The sequence below is a fragment of the Sus scrofa genome, chromosome 13, assembly GCF_054392235.1.
Source record: "Sus scrofa isolate SSC_HxYL_T2T_F1_AM1 chromosome 13, Sscrofa_HxYL_maternal_Yorkshire_Landrace_v2.0, whole genome shotgun sequence".
Classification (NCBI taxonomy): domain Eukaryota; kingdom Metazoa; phylum Chordata; class Mammalia; order Artiodactyla; family Suidae; genus Sus; species Sus scrofa.
In genome coordinates this window covers 63,094,084-63,116,415 of record NC_139395.1, presented here as the reverse complement: position 1 = coordinate 63,116,415, position 22,332 = coordinate 63,094,084, and the positions used below count along the sequence as shown (strand labels likewise).

Below are 22,332 nucleotides of genomic sequence, written 5' to 3'. Positions count from 1 at the left end.
GAGTTGATGTGAGCTGTGGTGTAGGTCACAGACGTGGCTCGGATCCCATGTTGCTATGGCTGTGGCTGTGGCCAGCAGCTGTAGCTCCGATTAGACTGTAGCCCGTGAATCTGCATATGCCACGGGTGCAGCCCTAAAAAGCAAAAAAAAAAAAAAAAAAAAAAAAAGAAGCTCAAGTAGAAAAATACACTAGGTCTTGTGATAACCAGATGGGATGTCTCTAAACCAAGATTCAGCCTATGGTACTCTTTCCACCAAGTCTATAATGTTTGAGGCCAACCATTAAATTAGAGTGGTTGGTTCTCAAATTGGTCCTAATACTAGCTTCTTCATCAGCAAACCAACACAAAGGATAGCCTGCAGAAAGAAAGAAAACCTCCCCAGAAAGGCACTTTCCAGCCCTCCACACCATCATTTTCAATTCAAGGCAAAAAAAAGTCCAACATACAAACTTCTTTTATATGCAAGAAGGAAAATCCTAACACTGAAAGCAGGTTAAAAAAAAAAGTAGAATAAAAGTACATTTTGGAAGGCAGTTGAAGAGTGATTGCCCAATACTTGGAATGCATTTTGAGACCGATTTCCATCGTATATATACAGAAATTGTATGCAGTCCATGCCCCCAGGCCCTGTGACGAAATCCCCTGTGGAGTAAACAAAAAGAGAATAAGCATCAAGACCCAACAGGACTGACTCGACCGGAATCAGGGAGGACTGGCAAAGTCACAGCCAAAATCATAACACAGGTCACAAAATCCTCCCTAAGGCTGCCAGTTTCCAAAAGTATAGCCAGAGCAAATCAGCCTGTTGAAAGACAAGTATGAGAGATGCAAACAATGAGACATTTTTTTTAAGCTATGGCACCTTCCATAGCTCACCTACGGAGGTACCTTAGTGAGGAAAACGAAGATTTTCTGTGGGGAAAGTAAGAAATCAAAAAGTTTGCAGACTATAGCATAATTTAAAATAACCCTCATTATCTTCCTAGTTTTTAAAGAAACATTGAAATAGGCACCTGCTAAAGATTTACAAACACGGGCCAAATTCCAATAGTCTCAACTCCTTCCAGCCACCTCCAGGTAGCTGCTGTACCAATTTTTGGGAAGGGAGCTGAAAGAGCTGGAACCACCTGGTTTCAGGGTTACTTGGGGGTGTAGAGTTCCCTTGACCTGGGTCTTTAAGAGTCCTAAGGTAATAAATGGTGTTACTTACCTGGGCCTTTTTTTTTTTTTTCTTTTCTTTTCTTTCTTTTTTTTTTTCATTTTTGCCGCCCTGTGGCCTCTGGAGTTCTGGGGCCAGCAATCAGATCCTAGCTGCAATTGCAACCTACGCTGCAGCAGAATCGCTAACCCGCTATGCCGGGCTGGGGATTGAACCTCCATCCCAGTGCTTCCAAGATGCCACCAATCCCTGTTGTGCCTCAGTGGGAACTCCTTGACCTGAGCCTTTTTGGTGGATAATAAATTGCCTGTTTTATTCCTGCCTTGGGAAAGGCAAGTTTCAGTTTCCTCAATTCCTGAAATGAGATTTGCTTTCTTAATGATTTGGTCTAGAAACTGTTAGAGGCACCGTCTGGACTGGCAATAAGCTTTGTTCCATTGGCAGGACTTCTCCAAGGCACACCCGAGACCACAATGAAGACATGAGAACCAAGGCTGCAGAAGCCAGCTAAGCAACAGCAATCCCAGGACCCTGAACACCAAGAATGTCCCAAAGGTTACCTCCTTCAGGGGAGCGTCTGTCCCAGGGGAGGCTATTACTGGCCAAGACACTTCCCTGTGCTCAAGAAGGGCCCCCCATCACCTCCAGCAGAGAAACAGTGACAGCATCGCTCCTCTTGGACTTGGTAGTCATTTTTTTGGAAACCCCTTAGAACTTCAGTTGAGTTTGAGCACTGAGTGTCTCCAGAAACACCTTGTAAACCAAAAGTCCAGGAAGAGAAGTTGCTCGTTGGGATTTGAGGCCCATGCTGAACACATACACCCTCGCAAACCTACAGCATCACCCCAGCCAGAAGTACCAAACACAAATACCCACAGGAAAAGAAAGACTCCAGATAGAACCCAAAACACCTCCATGTTGATCCGCCACCTCTGCCCCTGTTGGATAATGAACATGGGTCCACTTGGAGGGACTCCAAGTGACTTTCTCATTGTGATAAGGGGTATGCACAGCACCCTTGGTGATATTTTCACAGGCCTCACTTGTAACAAAGAGCAACCTTGACCATAAGCAGAGTAATAAGATAGGGATGCAACCGTTGGCCTTGTCCTATGAACTCCCAGCTTATTTTCTTCATATGCTTTGTTGATTTGGATTTTTAGCACTTGACCCAAAGTTAAGAGCTCCTGTAGACTAGTGTTTTCAGCCTGCTTTTTCCAAAAACGGATGGTATCCTCTTCATTTTATTAAAAACATCGCCTAGAGATGGTCTAAGTGAAGGCAGACAGATGTCATATGATATCACATAGGTAGAACCTAAAAAAATGATGCAAAGGTATTTATTTACAAAAACAGAAATAGACTCACAGCCATAGAAAACAAACTTCTGGTTATCAAAGGAGAAAGAAGGAGCAAGGGATAAATTAGGAGTTTGAGATTAACAGATACATACTACTATATATAAAATAGATTAATAACAGGGACCTACTATAGAGCACAGGGAATTATACTCAATATCTTGTAATATCCCAAAAGGGAAAAGAATCTGAAAAATAACGGATAGATATGTATGTATAACTGAATCTATTTGTAGTACACCTGAAACTAACACAGCATTGTAAATCAAGCATACTTCAATTAAAAATTTGTTTTAAATTACAAGTTACCTGGTTTTCAAAAAAACAACATCGTCATTTAAACCAAACAGAGAAGGGGGAGGGGAGAAAGAGAGAGAGAGGGAAGGAGGGAGGAAGGGAGGGGAGGGGAGGAGGAGGGATCATTCTGAACATTTCTAAATCACAATAAGCATAATTTATTCTGTCAACATGTGATTCATAGGATTTCTTAAGTCATCTAATCCACCCTTCTAATTTTTCATATGAGAAGATTAAGGGCCAAAGAGAAGAAATAACTTGTCATACATGTTTACAAGGGTAAACACAATGTTAAAATTTATTCCCAGCTACTAATTTGCCTATTACTATTGAATTTCCTGGTCATTCTTACCATGGGAGTTGATGAGCACCCCCCAGATTTGTGATTTAGAAAAAACATGACATACACAGTGAGAAAAAAGAGAAATTCGGTTGGACCAGATACTTCTGTATCCATCATGGCCTGAGAAAACTGAAGGCACCAACAACCCCATCCCAGGTAACCAGATGACCCTGGGGACTTAGTTGCAATACCCAGGATGATAACCTCCCCTCCACTTCTCTCTCTTTGCTCGGAAAAGAAAACTCTAGAATCTTCCTAATACAGCAGTTTTACCTGCAAGGATTCCTCACTTTTATAGAAATTAGACCTTAAATTAAAATTTCAGTTGCTAGAATCAGTGGTGGTATTCCAGTGTTGTGGAAAGAGTAGGTCTGTAGTTATTCTGAATAAGTGGTTCTCCTTTTCCTGGTGATCGGATTATTGGGAAACTCAGAGGCACAATAACATGAAGACAGTATTCACATATCACAGGGCTGTTATAATAGTAGTGTGTCATTATTGTGTGTAGCTGGACAGATCTTCCCTCATGTTATCTGAATTAGTAATTTTAACATTTTTCTTTCAGAGAAATCTGTTCAACTTCCTATTCCTATTCCCTGAAAGTTTTTACATGATAGAACCTCCATTGTGTGTATTCATTGCTTCTTATTTAAAATAAAATTTTAAGTTATATATATACATATATAATTGTTTTATATATATATAATGGTAATAACAATATATAATTAATATATATAATTATTATTCTGTTTTAGTATAAAACATTCTTTTAATCATATATAAAACAGAATAATAATATACACATAGACACACATCAGCATTTCTCCACTACAGCACTATTGACATTTGGGGCTAGGTCATTCTTTATTGAGGGAACTGTCCTGTGAATTGTAGGATGTTTAGCAGCAGCTCTGGCCTCTACTCACCAGATGCCAGGAGCACCTCCCATTCATAGGTGGGACTACCAAAAATGTCTCCAGGCATTGCAGGTGTCCTCTGGAGGCAGAATCATTCCTGGTTGAGAACAACTGATGGAACTTGTTTTAGAAAGAGATCCCAGTAGAAGGTATGCTCAATAAAAGCAAGAACTGTGTCTGTTCTGTTCATCACTGCATAATGCTCATAATAGGTGTTAGGGGTTTTTTTGTTTGTTGTTTTGTGGGTTTTTTTTGTTTTTTTTTTGTCTTTTGTATTTTTAGGGCTGTACCTGTGGCATATGGAGGTTCCCAGGCTAGGGATCTAATCAGAGCTACAGCTGCCAGCCTACACCAGAAGCCACAGCAACGCCAGATCTGAGCTGTGTCTGTGACCTACACCACAGCTCACAGCAATGCTGGATCTTTAACCCACTGCGCGAGGCCAGGGATCAAATCCACAACCTCATGGTTCCTAGTTGGATTCATTTCCACTGCTCCACGACAGAAACTCCAGGTACTTTTTTTTTTTTTTTAATTGTTGATTAAATGAAAGACGTATAGTGTAAAAAGAAAGCCTTGGTTACAGGATATTCAAACATCGATATACTGCTACTTAGCCATGCCACTTGTCTGAATCATTTTATCTCTTTGAATCTTAGGATCATAATATGTATTGTAGGAAATAATCTTTACTTTGACTCCACTCTCTTATGAATTTCAAACCCAGTCGTTTGTGCAAAGATGGTTGTAACTTATGACATGATCTTCAGGTCTGAAAGATAATGAGGGACAAATACATTGAAATAGATGCCAAACTTCAGAGGAAGACTCAGAGCACCTTGAAAGAATGATTCTGCTTACCCAGGAACCAGAGCCTCAGCTAGGCTCTAACTTTAGGTAAGGTAAGGAAAGAGGAAGGAAATGGAACTGGAGTGAACAGCTCCAGAAAACCAGAGAGTTGTGTGTCCCACACAAGCACAAGTGGGACAATGCTTGCTTATGGTTTCTTTACACAACATAAACTGTTCTACACCAACCCAGGTACCACAGGACTACAATGGTTTCCTAAGAAGTTGCATTACCCTTACAAATTAAGACCTTCGGAAGCCTTTACACTGAAGGACTATGCTTTCCCCACTCCCCCTACCTTATAGGCATATCAACTGAAAAAATTATATATGTGTGTGTATATGTATATAAAACACAAAATTTGACTCTATGTTCATGTTTTCCCTTAAGCAACTAGTTTTACTGGAAGCATGACTGGCCAACTTGTTGGAAAGTCCAGTATAACTTGGCAGGTGTTGCACAAAGAACCACCAGGGGGCAGGTTCTATGCAGAAGGAGAGGGGATGTATGGATCGCATCTGGGCATCAGTGGTGGGCAGATCCCAGTGGTGTGTGTAGAAGCCTTCTGGTCCATTCATGACACATCCAGAGTCTGATGCTAGTGAGCAAACTCTTGAGGTGTCTGTGGTACCACGTTCTGCAGGAACAAGGATTGGGCAGGAGGATTCTTGCCCCCACTGTGTTAGGAATCACCTCTTGGGCTGTGTGTGGTATTGGGAGGGGCAGGGGAGCACCTGGCTTTTTTCTGCCCCCGTTTCCTCACTCAGGAAATGGAATGATGTCACTGATTCTAACTTGGAGTGCTGTTGTGGGGTATAAATACAGTAAGTTACTTAGCATTTGTTTGTGGGTTTTTTCACATTTGTCAATTGATTTCCTGTTAGGTTTTTCCAGGAACAAATAGGGTGTGTGTATACACACGTGCATGTGTGTATTTTTACACATACATATCCTCATTTTTATTTATTATTTCACTTTTTTATCTTTCTGTCTAGAAATGTAATCCATGCTCATTGTAAACATTTAAACATTAAGAAGAGAATGTCCACCAATTCCTACCCATGGGGGTAACTACTGTGAAGGTTTTGATGCATTCGTATCTGCAGATTTAGTTCTATGTGTACATTACTATAAATCTGAAAAGGATGAATTTCATGGTCAGTTCCAGATTAACAATTGGACTGTACAGGATAAAACTGCCCAAGAGTAGTGACTAAGGCAAGGATTAGTCACTACAAACAAGTCCTGCATGTCATCAGAGCCCACTAGTTGGTGTCTGGTTCTATGCTTCTCCACATCTCCTTCTACCCTCATAGGCAAGACCTGTCACATTATTATTCAGGCTTTCCAAATGAAACATAACCCTCCTACCTAAATCCATCGCTTTCCAAGTAAAATGTCTAATATTACACAATATTTTTTCCCCTCTCTCTCTGCCCCTTCTTCCTCTGGATTTTGTCTTCAGTCAAATTCAGTGGTGTGGGTATTACTGCCATGACAAGTAATGATTTGTACTCCAAGAGTGGTCCCCTTGGTAATTAGCCAAAACATCCAGTGCCAGGTATGAATAACCAGAAAAAAAGAGAAAGAAATAGAAATATATATGTTGTAGTGACATTTTCTCTTTATTTGCCTCATTGAGTATTTTCAAAATTTTTGTCATTCATCTGTCATCTTCACTATTTTAGCCATATTTATGTGTCATTGATAGTACTAGTCACTTAATATTCTTTTAATCAAGTCCTTCTTGTAACTTAAAATTGCCCTAAAACTTGTGTCACTGACATAAAAGGAAGGCCAGTATCACTTGTCATAAGTGAAAGGTAACCATAAAATAAACATATAATTATTAATTATTAAAGTGCATTCACCTAGTGTATTTCCCCCAGTTTGGGAAATATTGTTTTAATTATCTAGTTAGAGATCCACAGAACTAAGTTAACTAAGGGGATCTTTGAATTCTGGAAATAGCCACAAGAAAAACAAGCTTTCAAGAAAGTTAGCACCAATACAAAGCTTTGCAAAGTCACATTGAACGAAAGTTTGGTGAGTGAGAGAAATTGACCCAGTACACTGGCAATGCTTTATATTCTATATATATAAGTGTGTACACATTTAGAATCACAGAATCTTAGAACAGGGAGCAGAACTCAGTCCAACTTCAGTCATGAAAGCTGAGAGCTTGAAGAATTTGGATCATCAGATTTAAGTGGCAATAGAACAAAGCCATTTCAATTGACTTCTACCCTCTAGGCTTCTTATAGACCTGGAGGTATTGGAGTCAAGCATACTGAGTGTTTTGCTTATCCATCGCTGTGTAACAAAGTGCCCCAGAATGTAGTGGCTTGAAATGACTACCATTTAATTTCTCGAAATTCTGTGGGTGAGGAAAGTGAGCAGCTCTTGGCAGGATGAAGCTACTGCTCCATGTGGTATCAGTGGGGGTCATTTGTTCAGCTAGAACCCAGACTGGGCTGGCAAGTCCAAGAACCCTTTCCACATGGTAGCTTGGGCTTCCTCACAGTATGGAAGCCTCTGGATAATTACACCTTTTGCATGGGAGAACATTCCCAAGACAAGCAATAGCAGAGACTGAAGACCTCTTAAGATGTGCTTCATTTTTATTGGCGAAAACTAGTGACAGAGGCAGCTAAGGTTTAAGATCAGAGGACATCAACCTTAGCTCTCAAAAGGAGGAGTGGCAAAGAATCTGCAGTCTACTTGAATCCACCACATTATGTTCAACCTTCAGCTCCACCACGTGTTAGCTATTTTTCCTTAGACAGATAACTAAACCTCAGTTCCCTTGTTTGGAACAATGCACATATCGTAATATTTACCCCCAGCTTGCTGTGAAGAATAAATGAGGTAAGCATGTAAAGTGATGAGCACAATGCCCGGAAGACAGTAAGCGTTCCACACATTGTAGCTCTTTCCTTCCTTATCTACCAAGAGCTGATTTTCCTCCAAGGTTATGAAGGTCAGTAACCTCCACAGTGAGAACCATGATCCTGGGATGGAATACTCAAGCACAATAGAAACACTATCTACCCAAATGTTAAGCAAAAGGGAAATGTCCTCAGATATTAGTTTTCCAGCCACCCCGTACTCAACCTGTGTCCAAGCCAAAACAGAGGCTATGAATTAAAAAGTTTATCTTCAAAAGGTGACCTTTAAACATTCCAAAGACCTGTGTAAGAAAACAACCATGGGCCAGGCCACAGCTGTTCTGAGTCTGATCTCCAAATGATAATTTCATCGATTGGTGTGTTTATTCCAGCTCCTAACTCTGCTTTGTGTCTTAAGCAGAATGAATACTGAAGATATTCCCTCTCCTTGCATTCAAAGCCCAATAATTTTATTAATATTTACTAATAGAAGAATAATGGAAATTGTTGCCTAGTAAAGAAGTGGGTCTTGCACGCTTGAACAGGAGTTCTCAACTGGGCATGATTTTGCCCCACCTCCCCAGGAGTTATTTGGCCGTGTCTGGAGACATTTTTGGTTATCACAACTGGAGAGAGGAGCTGGTTTTACTGGCATCTAGTAGGGTAGAGGCCAGGGATAGTGTTCAACATCCTACGGTACACAGAGCCACTCCCTACAGCAGAAAAATCAGTGGCCCAAAATATCAATAGTGCCAAGGCTGAGAAACCCAGGTCTAGGACATGACAGCAATATGATTTGCTTTAAGAATTCATATAAAATGTATGTGGGAACAGACTCACTTTAGGAATCCCCTCTAGCCATTTAGGAGCTTAAGGACCAAATGGACTACATAATTTTGCCTATCAGGTTAAATCCATTGTATGGTTTCAGAAACATGTAACCAGGGTGTAGGAGGTATAGTGTGGGAAGTGATGCTTCCCTCTAAGCCCATACTCCAAATATATAGTCTTTTCAGTAGTTTAGTAAGGTGGTTTGTAAGATGATAATGAAAAGATGGAAGAGGAAACCATGTTGAAATAAACACATGCTACCTGGAGAAGGTGACCAAGGGTATCCTCCTTTGTACATAGTCACCAGCCACCAACACAGTCCTACTCTGCTCTGAGCATAACCTCCTCATCCTAGCACCTGAGGGTACTTCTGCTGGCCCCCAAAGAAAGGTACCAGGATGTAAGTTCTTTACTCATCTCTGCATCTCCTAGAACCTCTAAAAGCTTGGTGTGAAATGGCTGCTTATTGCTTATTAATTGAATGAAGAAAAACAAAATAGCAAGTGAACCTGTCACTCAGCCAAATAAGCAAGCAAGCAGTGTATTATAGTTTTGTCCCAGTTAATCAGCACTTCAGTTTTTTCTAAGGTGCCTAAAAGCAAAGTGTGGAACTAAGATTGGAAATTTTGAAAAAGGAAGGCATATTTTTAGAAACATCTTAAGTGAAAATCTGAAAGAAAAAAAAAATTCTTTTTAAGACATGAGTGAGGGACAACCTGGCAGCAGAGTATAAATGCACCCCTGACACAGGCAACCACAGGGGAGAATTTCACAGAAATAATGAACCAAAGAAGCCATATAAAAAAGAAAATGTACTGTACAATTCCATTTGTAAAGAGGGTTTTGCAACGTTGGTGAGAGTGACATTTGGGGCCAACAAAATTTGTTGTTCAGGACTATGCTATGCAGTGTAGGATGAGTCGCAACATTCCTGGGCTCACTAGATGCCAGGGGCACCCATTCCCCAGTTTGTTTTGTTTTCTTTTGTTTTGCTATGCCCACAGCATTAAAAAGTTCCCCAGCCAGGGATCAAACCCATGCCACAGCAGTGACCCAAGCCACAGCAATGACAACAACAGATCCCTAACTCACTGAGCCACCAGGAAACTCCTGACCCACTCCCCAGTTTTGACAGCCAACAGTGTGTCCAGACCTTGCCAAACACCCTGGGGGAAAGGTCACCCTGGGTTGAGCATCCTGATACAAAGCAGACTACAGTGTTAACAGAGTGGGAGGGAGCCCAAAAGGCAATATCTGGGGTGCTAGTAATATTTTTTGTCTAAATACCAGCTAACTTTGTGTTTTTACTTTGTTAAAAAAATCCGTCAAGCCAAGCAGTTATGTTTTGTGAGTGTCTCTGTGTGTATAAGGTGTACTTGGGGGAAAAAAAATGAACAGGGGTATAAGGATTGAGAAAAGAAATTTCAATCCCTGGGGCAAAGAGTTTAGACCGGTGGAAGGGTTTGTACACTATGCCAGCCTTTTCCAACAAGATAGATGTCTTTTTCAACATTTGTTGCTAATTCTGAAGTTGAGGGAAGGTTTTTACAAAATGTAATCTGGACAAGGAGTTTCCCAGCTCATCTTTGGAGGCAGAAAGCTGGTGGAAAAATAAAAGTACATGACCTGCAGAGTCCTGGGAGCAGCCCATCCTCCAGGCAGCCCCTGAACTTGGCACACCGTCCCTGAGGTGGAGTTCCACACACATGTACAGATTACATTGTTGAGACTATCATGAAAGGGTTCCGTTTGTCAAATGTCCCTTCCTTGCTGTGATAACTGCCAGGTTCTTGGGCGGCCATTGTCCCCGCTTGTTCTCACAGTGAGTCATCGCTGCTACGAAAATAAAATCCGTCTTTGAAATGTCTCTCTTGATGTAATGGGACCCTCTAAACTTGCCAGGGCCCAGAAATCCTATTGAAATGACCTCTGAGGTTCTTGTGGGATTCCTTTTCTGGTGCAAGTGTTTTGCTTTATCTAATACTGTTTTAAATAAATAGACCAGTGGCTAGAGCTTGGAATTTTTTTTTTTTCCTCTTTAGGGATTATCGCTGCAACATGGTGATTTGAATTTAACCTATCTGACATCGAGGTCATTCTATTTTAACCTCTCTGCTACAGAAAAAGCAAAGGCCAGAGAGACGGTGCCTGAATGGTTTGGAATATGCTCAGGACACTATTTTTCTGGAATCCCCTAAGGAAAAATTCTCTCAACTTTCCCAGCCTTTATTTTCTCCCTTGGCAAACTAGGTTCTATAATTTGGTCACTGATTGAGAATTTCACTGAATAAGGACACACAGGGGCACAAATGGATAAACCAAGTATTTTTTGAAGGTTAAGATAATATGAGAAAAAGAATGTATATATATACATATATACGTATGTATGTATGACTGAGTCACATTGCTATACAGCAAAAATTGACACAAATGTTGTAAATCAACTGTACTTGAATAAAAAAAAAATTTTTTTTAAGATTTCTAGTGAGATAATGATAAACCCCAGCATAAACTATTCTTGCAAGAACAGAAACTAGACCATGTCCTCTTGCAAATTATATCTAATTTTCCCCCAGTTCTCACCTGTGTTTCTGAAAAAGGATCATCCATGTGGCTACAGTATCCTTTTGCTCTGGGCTTCCAAGATTTGGCACAGAATACATTGATATCTTGTTTTCTTAAGGCACAAAGTTGCCTCCCTTCTTTAAAGACATACAAGATCTGGAACTCACTGGTGGCCCTGAGGGTTAAGGATCTGGTATCACTGCTATGGCTGGCACAGCAACCATGGCGTGGGTTTGATCCCTGGCTCAGAAAGTTCTGTATGCCGAAGGCACAGCCAAAAAAAAAAAAATACATACAAGAGCCAAATTTATATAATTAGTGAGAATTTGGGGGAAAAAAATCACACCCAGAGTCTCCCATCTCCAAGAGAAAACATAACATTTCCTGACTTAACACAAGAGGAAAGTTAATGGAAATATGTCCCAAGACAATTTCATTTTTTTAATTTTTATTTTTTATTAAAGTAGTTAATTTTCAATGCTATGCTAATTTCTGCTGTACATCAAAGTGACTCAGTCATACACACACGTGAACATATATATATATGTGTATGTATGTGTGTGTGTGTATCCTTTTTTTAAAATTCTTTTCCATCATGGTCTATCCTAGGAAATTGGATATAGTTCCATATGCTGTACAGCAGGACCTCATTGGTTATCCATTCTTTTTTTTTAATAGTTTTTCCCCCAATACAATTTTTTTTTCCTACTGTACAGCATGGTGACCCAGTTACACACACACATTCTATTTTCACACATTATCATGCTCCATCATAGGTGACTAGACATAGTTCCCAGTGCTACACAGCAGGATCTCATTGCTAATCCATTACAAAGGCAATAGTTTATATCTATTAACCCCAAGCACCCCATTCATCCCACTCCCTCCCCCTCCCCCTTGGCAACCACAAGTCTATTCTGCAAGTCCAAGATTTTCTTCTCTGTGGAAAGGTTCATTTGTGCCTTATATTAGACTCCAGATATAAGTGATATCATATGGTATTTGTCTTTCTCTTTCTGACTTACTTAACTCAGTATGAGAGTCTCTAGTTCCATCCATGTTGCTGCAAATGGCATTATGTTGTTCTTTTTTATGGCCGAGTAGTATTCCATCGTGTATATATTACCACATCTTCTTCATCCACTCATCTGCTGATGGACATTTGGGTTGTTTCCATATCTTGGCTATTGTGAATAGAGCTGCAATGAACATGCGGGTGCATGTGTCTTTTTTAAGGAAAGTTTTGTCCTTATGTATGCTCAAGAGTGGGATTGCTGGAGTTCCCGTCATGGCACAGTGGTTAACGAATCCGACTAGGAACCACGAGGTTGTGGGTTCAGTCCCTGCCCTTGCTCAGTGGGTTAACGATCTGGCGTTGCCGTGAGCTGTGGTGTAGGTTGCAGACGCGGCTCGGATCCTGCGTTGCTGTGGCTCTGGCGTAGGCCGGTGGCTACAGCTCCAATTGGACCCCTAGCCTGGGAACCTCCATATGCCACAGGAGCGGCCCAAGAAATAGCAAAAAGACAAAAAAAAAAAAAAAAAAAAAAAAAAAAAGAGTGGGATTGCTGGGTCATGTGGTAGTTCTATGTATAGTTTTCTAAGGCACCTCCATAGTGTTTTCCGTAGTGGTTGTACCAGCTTACATTCCCACCAACAGTGCAGGAGGGTTCCCTTTTCTCCACACCCCCTCTAGCAGTTGTTATTTGTGGACTTATGAATGATGGCCATTCTGACTGGTGTGAGGTGGTATCTCGTGGTAGTTTTGATTTGCATTTCTCTATTAGTCAGTGATGTCAAGCATTTTTTCATGTACTTGTTGGCCATCTGTACATCTTTGGAGAAATGTCTCTTTAGGTATTTTGCCCATTTTTCCATTGGTTGATTGGCTTTTTTGCTGTTGAGTTGTATAAGTCGCTTGTATATTCTAGAGATTAAGCCCTTGTCTGTTGCATCATGTGAAACTATTTTCTCCCATTCTGTAAATTGTCTTTTTGTTTTCTTTTGGGTTTCCTTTGCTGTGCAAAACTTATCAGTTTGATTATTTTTGCTTTTATTTCTGTTGCTTTGGGAGACTGACCTGAGAAAATATTCATAAGGTTGATGTATTCATTCTAAATGTATTAGTTTGCATCTACAAAACCCAAGCTCCTGGTCCATCCCACTCCCTCCCCACTTCCCCTTGGCAAACAGAAATCTGTTCTCTATGGCAAGACAATTTCTTTTTCTGAATCAAAAAATGTATTGAACTAGTGAAATATCAGTTATTATTTTATCTGCTAGCATGGGTTCACAAATGACTGCCAGAGGGCCACATCCTTGATTCACATATTGTCAGGGTCTGCTTTCAGGATACGCCATCATCATTGATCAGCTGTGACAGAGGCCACAGGGCCACAAAATATTCCTCTGTGTCCTTTACAGAAAACATTTGCCAACCCTGTGCTGTGACTAGACATGTTTATTTTATCATGATTTATATTAATTTTTAGTTGTCAGAATTACATTGTTCTCATTTTTAGTTTTCTTCTTAAAAAGTAAGACCTCCTGAGATATATGCTCATAAGGTTCCCATATAATACAGGTGGCATTGTGGTATTTGTCCCTTCTCACCATCTCTGATCTCTCTCTCCCTCTCCTTCTTTTGCTTGTCCCTCTCCCCTCTCTTTTCTTCCCAGCTGTCCTACTCCTTTCTGGCCACCTCTCTATATCCCTGCTAAAGAGGGAGGGTTTTTAAATGTATACTTTTATTTTTTGCTTTTTGGGGCTGCACCTATAGCATATGGAAATTTCCAGGCTAGGGGTCCAATTGGAGCTACAGCTGCTGGCCTACACCACAGCCACAGCAACACCAGATCCGAGCGGCATCTGGAACCTACACCACAGCTCATGGCAATGTTGGATCCTTAACCTGCTAAGCAAGGCCAGGGCTCAAACCTGCGTCCTCAGGGATACTAGTCAGGTTCGTTACCATTGAGCCACAAAAGAACTCTCTAATATTTGCAATGTTTTAAGGTTACTTTCCATTGACAGTTATTACAGAATATTGGCTCTATTCCCCATGTTGTACAATACATACTTGAGCCTATCTTACATCCAGTAGTGGTTTGCACCTTCCATACCAGTATTGCCCTTCCCCTCCCTCCCCATTGATAACCACTAGTTTGTTTTCTGTATCTGTGAGTCTGCTTCTTTTCTTGTTATATTCACTAGTTTGTTGTATTTTTCAGATTCCACATCTAAGTGATATCATACAGTATTTGTTTTAAGCATCATGCCATCTAGGTCTATCCATATTGTTGCAAATGGCAGCATCTCATTTTTTATGGCTGAGTAATATTCCATGGTGTGTGTGTGTGTGTGTGTGTGTGTACCACATTCATCTGCTGATGGTACTTACTTTGCTTCTATATCTTGGCCTTTATAAACAGTGCTGCTAGGAATATTGGAGTACATGTATCTTTTTGAATATTTTGGTCTTTTTTAATACATACGCAGGAGTGTAATTGCTGGACTATATTGCAGTTCTGTTTTCACCTTTTTGAAAAACCTCCATACTGTTTTCCACAATTGCACCAATGTATATTCCTACCAACAGTGTTCAAGTTCTCCCTTTCCTCTGCATCCTCACCAACACCTGTTATTTATTTTCTTTTTGCTGAGAGACATTCTGACAGGTGTGAGACAATACCTCATTGTGATTTTGATTTGCATTTCCTTGAGGATTAGCAATGTGGAGCATCTGAAAAAAAAAGAGTTTTTTGATAAGACAGAAACAAAACAGAGACATGGTAACATCACATTACATCAGTACATTTCTATAAAAGAAGATCCTTATTACCTATGGATATATTTGTCCTAGAAGATGCTTCAAGGACATAAATCACAACTTGCCAGGGACATAAAACTCTACAATTTTCACATACCCATTATAGTTTGAGACCACTGCAGAGGGTAGAATAGTTTTCAAAACTCTTCTATGCATGGACCATTTTTCTATCTTTATCTTTCCCCTTATGATGCTAGCAGATTTGTGTTTGAAAATCAAGACAACACATTCTTCCTATCAACTGTCTTGAAATTCTTCTGCCCTGATCACCAGCTTCCCCAGGAAGACATACATAGACATTTTTTTACAGGACCTGGAATACCTTCACAGGGTTAGAACAAATGGCTATCCAGAATGTGTGGAAATGGACTGCCGAGCTTAGATGTGCTTTCTGGTGAACTATGCAAGGAGTAGAAGGCTTAGGAACATGGTTATCATACAGGAAAAACATTCTGAATTGGAACCAAGTGTGCAGGGACCTCATACCTTGAGGCAGTTAAATCTCTGGTGGTGCTAGAAAATGCCATTAAAATCTTGCAATTGACCCACCCATTTTTATGAGGAAAAACTCAATGTAAACAATCTATTTCCCTGAGACCTATCATATTATCGTTGGCTGTTTGAAGATTTGGCAAAGAAATGGCCTCTATGGATACTGACTTCTTCTGGAACCCATACTTAGTACTAATTACCTGCAGGGTCCCCACTGGACCAAAGACCCTCAGCTTATAATTCACAAGGGAAGTCAAATAGAATTATTGTTCTTGTTCCCCTGTTGTGAATTATTAGAACATGTTTTCCTGTTATAATCACATGTTTACATTCCTGGTCATCAGCAAGATTGGGGATTCCTTGGGGACAACCACTTCCTGAACTTCGTATGTCACTTCACACCGTGCCTGATATGCGTTACCCAGTTAATGTTGAATGGATGCATCAATTGTAGAAAGAAGAAAAGCTACACTTTGTTTTGTGGACTAGGAATGGGGTTCATGATGATGTGGGTAACACATTATCCAGCTAACTAGGAGAACTTTTTTGCAGCCAGGCATTAGAGATGGAGACCATTCTCTCAGCCAGGGGGGCAGCCGACACAGGGGCACCATGCACAGCTGCTCAGAATTTTGCTGCTGTAGCAGTTATTTGGGGCCAAACTGTTTCACTTTTTTAAGACTCAGCCCCGTAAATGGATAATTTTCTGGACCGAAGCTCTCCACTCAGATCTTTCCCGCCATGCTGACTACATTTGTTCCCATCACTTCCCTCTGAGAGTTGAAGAAAATGTAAAACCTTGGGGAAGATGAAAGGACATCTTTAGGCAAGATGGCCCCCATGGCAGCCTCACAACTGCCGTGAGGGGGACGTGGAGATCATTTCAGCACTTGGTCGATGCTTCCTCTCCATCCTCACCCCACCCCCCACTGCCATGAGCACCAAAACTCACATCAAGCCCTATTGGGATAGTGGCGGTGATCTTTAAAGACAATTTTATTTTCAAAAGAACATGTGGGAGAAAACATCCTTTTCCTTTTGGAGCCTGGCCCCTTCTCCCCCGTCCAGGGGCAACGTGACAGAGCCACATTCATCCGCATCTGTATTGCAGCTGCCGGGGCAAAGAAGGAGGCTGGGATGCTTTCTAGCATTGGGGCTGCACCAGGCCAGAGTTGCTTATATGTTGCTTTTGGCGCTCACGTCTGTAAGCATTCAGCCTATTTTCAAGTAAGCCCCTGAGATTTCTTTTTACAAAGAAAAACATTCTCTACATTCCCATCTTCATTTGGGCATGAAGATGGGAGCATTCCCTTTGTCTCTAGCCCAGCGCTGTTGTTCATTTTAACAGATGTCACTGGGTACTTACCCCATGGCCAGACACTGCCTTGCGGGTTGTAGGAAGTCTGGTGCTGAATACAGCAGAATCCCTGCCTTCAAGGACCTCATGACCTTGTTCAAAGGGGACATCCCAATGAACAGCTTATTATAATGCAAGATAATAAATTCCTATAATATATATTTCCCTAAGCACTATACAAGATAGAGTAATCAGTCCTGTTTGGGGGTGGGTGAGAAGATTGAACTCCAGTGAGGGCTGTTTTAAGAGATACATAAAAGTTTGCCAAGTAAAGACAATCATAACACTAACAATATATATTGATATTTTTATTATATAATTTATAATAATGTATATTTATATCCAGTAGCATTTACTGAGCCCACAGTAAGTGGCTGGCAATTTGCTGAGGATTTACAAATACATCATCTCATTTATTTTTGCTAGTAATCATTGGAATAATTGTAAGCATATTTCTAATCCTTGCTATGTAGCAGACACCAATCTAAGCATTTTATCAATAGAGAAGAAATAGGAAAGAACCCTTGGATAGATCACTAATCTGAGAACCAAGAAGAAGATGTTAAATGTTTTTATAGTGGTTCTAAATTTTTACTATATGTAAGCCATGCTTAATATGTGGAAGAGGAGAAAAAAGAGAAAGAAAGAAATAAAGAAAGGAGGGAGGGAGAGAGCAAGGAGAGAAAGAAGGAAGGAAACAAAAAGATAAGAAAGGAAAAGATATCCTCTTCCTTATGTGTGATAAAGATCTAAAATGACGTTTCTCATGACCTTCATCCAAACTGCTTAGAATCCTACTGGGAAGAGTCTGATAACACACTTGGCCATATTTGTGCTTAGCTAAAGCCAACTCTCTTTGGTTTCCATCTGAAGTTGAACTTGGGAGGCAACATCCTTCTACAGCTGATCTCCAAGACAGTCTGGGACTTGGCTTTGGACATAGTCATGCTTGGTACCTTTTGCCATTAAATCTGTGAAGTCCGTGTTTGTATTGTATTGGCACAAGTTGGAAGGACTGATTGGAATGATGAACCAGTGAGGAAAATTTTTCTCATGATAACCATTACTTATTTACTACATAAAAACTAGCCTTCCTACAAGGAGATCCTGCTGAATAGCATCGAGAACTATGTCTTGATACTTACATTGCAGCAGAACAAAGGGTGGGGGAAAAATGTATACATGTAAGAGGAACTTGGTCCCAAGGCTGTACAGTGGAAAAAAATTAAAATAATAAAAGAAGAAAAAAATAGTAATGAGCCAAATAATTGGGTAAAAGAAAGTAGAGAGAAGTCCTAAGATTATCAAAATATTTTTAATTAAAATATTGACTAATAAAATTTTGATTCATAAAAAAAAAACTAGCCTTCCTAGTTTTCGTTCTTCATTCAACACCACAGTATAAAAAACAGTGAAATGAGACTGCTTTGTGCTACAGAAACAGGGCAATTCCATGAAGCAACCATTATTCCATTGGTAATTTGATATCTTATGTCTGTCACTTGATTTGTCCCAAGTTGGGAACCACCAACTTTAAAAATCCCAATGTCTAGTGATCAAGTGACTCCCCCATCCCCTTCCAACGGAGCAGTTTTCAGACAAACCTCCTGGCACCTTCAGAAAAGACCTTTAAAATTCAATAACTTCCTTCTACTGCATGAGAGCCACAGGACAAAGTCTTCTTCAACCAAGAGTGCTCTGGTCCTAGTGCTCACCTACTAGTCTCTTTGCAGAAGCTGCAGCCTGTACAATGGAAAGTTCCTGCCTCATTTTCAAAAGCCTGTGAAATAAGTCAGAAACTTCCATAGTGTCAATATCCATCAAAATGGGCCTTGCACAGAGAGTTCTGGGCCCAGACAACCGAAACAGAGACCAGATTGATCTCTAGACTAAATAAAAATGTTCTCCTGGCTTGTTTGAGCAAAACCTATTCATCCAGAGATCTACCCCCCTTCCCTTCTCATCAGAGAATCTTCCTGTGTTTCTTCACTGAACAGATGAAAAAGAGCAGGGGAGGGAATAGATTTTTCAAAAGGCAAAGCAAACATCATTTTTAAGGCTTGTTTTCTTTGCTCTTGGTTATTGTCTATGCAACAACACTATTTCTTGGCTTTTATTTCTTCTCCCCATTTTTGTTTTCAATATCGTCTTTTGTTTGTTACCATTTCCTCTCTATGTTTCGGGATTATTGGGTACAGCATTCTCAATATCAGATTCATTGCACAATCCCAAGAATGTTGGGGACACCTGAGTGCCCACATGCACAGCTTTGGTGATTCCTTGGCCTCACCGTGACACTAACAGTTCTGTGGTTTCCTTGGGAAGTAAAATGCATCATCGAGAGAGAAGGGCAGTAGCGTTGGGAGCTAATCTTCTAAATATTAATTGAGGTTCTTAAATGTGAGCTCTCATTGCAGGCTCCAGACTCCCAGAATGAAATTACACTGAACATTAAACATTTTTCAAAATTCACCTTTCACTTTAAAGAAGGGGAAGAAAATTGTTTTGGTGATGCAGATGTCTATTAGTATACACATCAAGAATAATAAAAGTATGTCTTTATAAAGAACAGCCTTTTTTTAAAAAAAAGAAGGATGTAAAAAACAGCTCCCAGAGAAGTAATTTTTCAATTTCCTTGATTTGCTTAGCGGGAAATTGCTCTTTGATTTATTATAATTTGAAAAGACAATGAATTCTTCATTTGGAATTAATATAAAAATGACTGAAATGCATCTTGCTTGTCTCAGAATTTACAACCTGTTTGGGTAAAGCATTTTGAGTCATGGATCACTGTTAAAACCCAAGACTTAGTGAAGCCTGGTAATGCTTTCCATATGGTTTCCCTAAATGATAATTAGAGCTCATTCTGAACTACAAATTATATACACTAAAAATGTTAATTTAATTTAGGGTTACTGACTAGAGGTTTTTTTTCTGAAAGCAGGTGTAATAGGACTTACATTGTCTGAATATTGTCAGTAACACTAGACATGATGAATAAGTATAACCTGATTATTCCTGAATTTGACTTTATTTTGCAGATTCTGCTTGCAAATATTCAGCCTGGTGTGCGTTCTTTGTGATTTGTCCTGAAAGGATAAAACGTTAATGAGGGAAATCAGAACAAATGCCTCTCCTGGACTCTCCAATAGGGCTCTTTGAAATAGTCTATTTAGAAGAGAAAGTGAGCATGAGTATAACACTGCAAACCCATCTCCATGTGACTTCTGGCAATTCCATCATCGATCAGCATTAAGTCACAAACATTAATAAATATTGAAGTTGAAATTAACTGCACTCTCTGACGGAAAAGTACTTACTTATAACCTTTCAGTTAGTTTCTATAATGAAATATGGCAATGAATTAGCCACAATGGCCTAAAGGAAGGAGCTTAATAAGAAAATCTACTCATATCTAGAATCCAAGTTATCATGTTTATTTTAGCGACTCCTCCTCTTCCTCCCCAGCTTGCCCCTCTCAACCCAAAGTTACCTTTTCTTGAAGCCATCGCTGATTACAGGAGAGGCAGATAGTTCAGAAGAACTTTAATTAGTCTTAAAATTTGCAAGTTATCAGGAGCCTTAGAAATTTCTGGAATCCAAAGGCTCCCAAAAATCTGTATTCAAGAGAAGCAGAATATGCAACGTAGGGGCTGGGGTAATGCAGCCAGACGGCTTGGCTTGGAAACTGGCTCCCCAGATTTACTGTGCCTAAGAGCTTGAGGGAGTCACTTGATCAGTGTGACCCTCAGTTTCTTCATCTGTCAAGTGGGGATAATAATAGGAACCCTTCATAGGTAGATATTGTGACCAAAAAAAAAAAACCTTATCATAGAAATCTGATACTTAGAAATCATCTCCATATGCTTTAGTGTAGGAAAAAATTAGGGTGCATTTTTAAACATAAATCTCTAGGTCATCACCTTGAGTGATTCCAGTTCATTAGGTGTTCATCAGAATCCAGATTTCTGCATTTTGACCAACATCCCAGGTGGTCCTGGACCACACTTGAGGAAACACTGATTTGGTCCAACACCCTTGTTTGAAGGTGGGAAAAATTAGGCCCAGAGTGTGAAATGTCTTTGTCAAACTTATACATCTAGTTGGTGACCTACCTGATACAGATCTCAGGTCTCTCATCTTGTATTCTAATAAGCTCTCTACTATAGCCAACTCCATTTATTGAGTCTTTAAAAGTGAGGTTCTTAACCAGAATTATACCTAAAAAACACCTAAAGAGTCTTTTCAAATACTCAGGCCAAGACCCATCCCACACCTGCTGAATCTGATAACAAGTGGCAGGCCTCAGACCTGAACCCAAAGGTCCTGGCTTATTTTATAGAAGTAGGTGATAACCTTATGTTAGATTCTCATGCTCTTCTCAAGCAGAGCTCAGAGCACATGATTTAAGTCATAATTGAATCCTTTTCATTTCCTGAACAGCCTGCTAGGTCATGGTACTGTAATAAAGGCACACGTTATTAAATGTAAATATATTTTTAGTTGATTTCCCTTCCCACCATGGAAAACTCTGGAATTAGGCACTGCCCTGGCAAAGAATTTTGCCACTTCTCCTCAATCTCATGGATACCAAATATGTAAACTGGGATAATCCAGCAGTTCTCAACTGGAGTTGCTTTTTCCACCCAGGAGACCCTGAGCAATGTCTGAAGCATCTTTGTTTGTCACAACTAAGGAAGAGTGCTACTGATATCTTTGTGGATGGAGGCCAGGGATGCTGCTAAACATCCTTTGGTGCATAAGGCAGCCCCATAACAAGGAATTATATGGCCCTAAATGCCATTAGTATAAAAGTGAGGAAACCATAAGCTAATTAACAAGAAGAAGGTCTTAAAGTGGGGATTAGTTTCTGAGAACTCTGAGAGCCACTTCTGGAGGAAACAAACTCATGTGGAAAAGGAAAAAGTGAAGGCAGGGAAGAGTGAGGTCTAGCATTTGGGAGTAGAAAACAGAGTCTGATAAGAAAGTGGAGAGTGGGGGATGGGGGGGTAAGAAGAAGGAAATTGTGAGCCAGCTTCAGGTTGTGAGAGAATTAGGAAATGAGAGGAAATGGGGCTTTAGCTTAGGTAGTGAGTCTTCCTTAAGGTTCCTCAAGACATGTAAGTTCAGATTAGAATGATTTATGCTTCTGTTATCTTTAAATGTGATACTGCTCCAAGACTGGACCACTGGAGTGCTGGCTTATATTAGGGTTACAGAATAGTCCTTAGAATTAGATTCCCTTCCTAAAGATGATGAAAAGAATCTTTAGGTATCAAAATAATTTTGCTTTTTCCTTATTAAGCCTTAGGTCACCATAATATATGTACACTCTATATAGCACATATGCATTTCAGTGAGAAGAAGGATTAAGGAGATCAGAAAAGCTGATTCAAAGACCCAGAAGGGCTCTAGTAGCAAGTGTCTAGGCTGGCTTTGCCTCTTGTT

The 22,332-nt window shown here is 40.1% G+C and overlaps 2 protein-coding genes across 6 annotated transcripts in view; both read left to right on the top strand.

The window, feature by feature from the left end:
- The window catches only part of LRIG1 (leucine rich repeats and immunoglobulin like domains 1), a 618,703-nt gene that overhangs the window by 240,114 nt on the left and 356,257 nt on the right, over positions 1–22,332 (top strand). The window contains exon 1 of one of the 4 annotated variants that reach the window (XM_084988944.1): positions 4,209–4,590. The exons of the other annotated variants lie outside the window; for them this stretch is intronic. The gene's annotated coding sequence lies outside the window, so the exon portion shown is untranslated. Of the gene's footprint in view, positions 1–4,208; positions 4,591–22,332 lie in introns of those variants that run through there. 4 annotated transcript variants of the gene reach the window in all.
- The window catches only part of SUCLG2 (succinate-CoA ligase GDP-forming subunit beta), a 929,415-nt gene that overhangs the window by 811,662 nt on the left and 95,421 nt on the right, over positions 1–22,332 (top strand). The gene's annotated exons all lie outside the window — the stretch shown is intronic.